This window comes from Lactuca serriola, chromosome 4 (genome assembly GCF_051521515.1).
Source record: "Lactuca serriola cultivar US96UC23 chromosome 4, Lser_US96UC23_V15, whole genome shotgun sequence".
In the NCBI taxonomy this organism is placed as follows: domain Eukaryota; kingdom Viridiplantae; phylum Streptophyta; class Magnoliopsida; order Asterales; family Asteraceae; genus Lactuca; species Lactuca serriola.
In genome coordinates, this window is record NC_136411.1 from 165,927,308 (window position 1) to 165,929,949 (window position 2,642).

Genomic DNA, 2,642 nt, shown 5'->3' on the forward strand with positions numbered 1-2,642 from the left:
CCTTACCAAAACCCTAATTTCCAAAAGTTGGCAAATCTTTGGGAGGAAGGCAATTAATTCAAATCCTTGCCATAATTTTGAAAAATCATAGGGTTAGGAAACCCTAAAATTGAAATTATGAAGGACAAAGGAAAGGGTTAAAACCCCTTTTCCAAATTTTCGAAATCAAGGGTTATGAAACCCTAATTTTCAAACACCCTAGGTCCAAAGGGTTTAATAGCCATAAACCCTAATTTGTCAATTTCAACCAATTGCATCATATTTAATAGAAAACAATCCTAAGCTCTGATACCATTGATGGGTTTTGAGCATAACAAGTAATCACTATGTATGCATGCAACCCTAAATTTTGGGATCTATGTTTTCACTATTACACATACAATATAACAACCAAGTGTAAAACCTACATATCTCTATAACTAGAAAATCACATGATAAGGGTAATAATACATACCTTTAAGATTTTTATTGTAATCAATCTGGAATCCTTGCTTGAAAGACCTTTGGCAGCAAGCGCCACAAATGTCGCGCCTCTAATGGTTCACAAACAAAACCTAGAAACCAAGGAAAACTATAGAGAGAAAGAGAGAGATGGAAGGAGCCAATATTTTGTCCAAGGTACTTAGAAAGAAGGCATAGACGAAATTCAATCCTAAGTAGGGTTTATATAGGTGTTAGGAAGGTATTATTTAAGGCAAGTATCTCGAAGATAACCCTAATCCCTTAACTTCCTCCCGAAGGCATCCAATGCACCCTAGATCCCAAGGATACCCTAGAGACACTCTAGATTTCGTTACCCCCTTCTTAGGGAGGTTCTAGAATTGTCCAATGCTCAACTATTGAACATTGTTGCCTTAAATTCCCTACAAATTTAATTAATTCATTTAACCCCAAAATTAATTCCAAATTAATTTATGATTAAACAATATGATTTCTAATTAATATATTATTTACATAATACATTAATAAATCATTTATTTTGATTTATACTTAATCTATTAACCAAATAATAAATTAATAAATCATTTTTCTCTCTCTAAAAGTCATCCTATTTAATTGCTAGATTTGAAGGAAACCCAAAAGGACTGTGCTACTATAAATTCAAGTATATACCAATTATAGTTATGAGCTTCTACACCTAATCCAACACTTACCACACCCAAAACTCCCCTGTTCTACTATCCTAGATCTTGATTCGGCAGACCTGAATGGCTTGGCTAATGACTATAACTGTTCTGAAACTGACCTCGTATCTCCTTTCCTCTAGTTCTCTAACTCAATTTCTCTCCTCCAACCATTCAACTACAACTCAGCCAAGGTATGATATTAGGTGTTTTCCATAAACTCACTAATCTCGGTTTTGAGCGAATGCAAGTATCATGATATTTGAACTTGCTCTGAAGCAACATAATCTGGGTAGAAAAGGGCCCTCTGTGTAAACATCATGAGGATCTCCTTTATAGACCCAATCGTCTGAATGAGCGACATATATTCCTTCCGATCACACACACACACACTCTCTCTCTCTCTCTCACTCTAAAAGTAAGACTTACTCCGCTCGAAAAATCTCCAAAAACTACTCCCAAGTCAGTGCGACTCATTTTCATGCGGAAATGTCATACCCTCGGCGAGCAGCGGAAACGCCAAGCTATGTGACGTAGGGATATTGGATTACAATCATTGAACATACATTGAATAGTATAAAATAATATAAAATATAAATGTCAATTTTATTGATAAATAAAACATTACATCGGAATATTAGAATTCCTTATACAAAGATGTGTTAACCGGTAGGCATAATGATAAATGATAAAAGTCTTCTAGATGCTTCCTCGATCAACTACTGCTTCCGAGAGTGAAGGCTTCAGTCTCATAGTTTCCTAGGAACACATGATTTTGAAAACGTCAACATAATGTTGTTGAGCTCACAGGTTTGGGTGTTATATCTTTGAAAATACTTTTTATGTGTAACTTTATTATGTTGTAAAAGTATTTTGATGTATACTTTTTTGGTATCTTCTAATAGTATTTTACTATTTATAGATACTAAACCTTTAACGCTTTACATTTTATCTCAGAAGTATGCCCCTTGGATACTTCTATTATCATCTTTTATCCTAGAAGTATGCTTGTATGAAGCAAACTTTCTATCGAAAGTGATTATATCTTTTATTCCAGACGTATACCCCTTGGATACTTCTATAAGAGTGATTATGTCTTTTATTACATAAGTAGGCCCTTTGGATACATCTATTAGAGTGATTATATCTTTTATTACGGAAGTATTCCCCTTGGATACTTCTATTAGAGTGACTATAATGTTTATTCTAGAAGTATGCCCCTTGGATACTTCTATTAGAGTGATTACATCTTTTATTCAAGAAGTATACCCCTTGGATACTTCTATTAGAATGATTTCATATTTTTTTCCTTAAGTATACCCCTTATATACTTCTATTATAGTGATTATATCTTTTATTTTAGAAGTATATCATTCGGATACTTCTATTAGAGTGATTATATCTTTAATTCCATAAGTATGCCCATTGGATATTTTTATTAGAGTGATTATATCTTTTATTTTAAAGCTAAAGGGGATACTATGGCAGAGTAACTACTATGTACGGTCCCTTATCCTA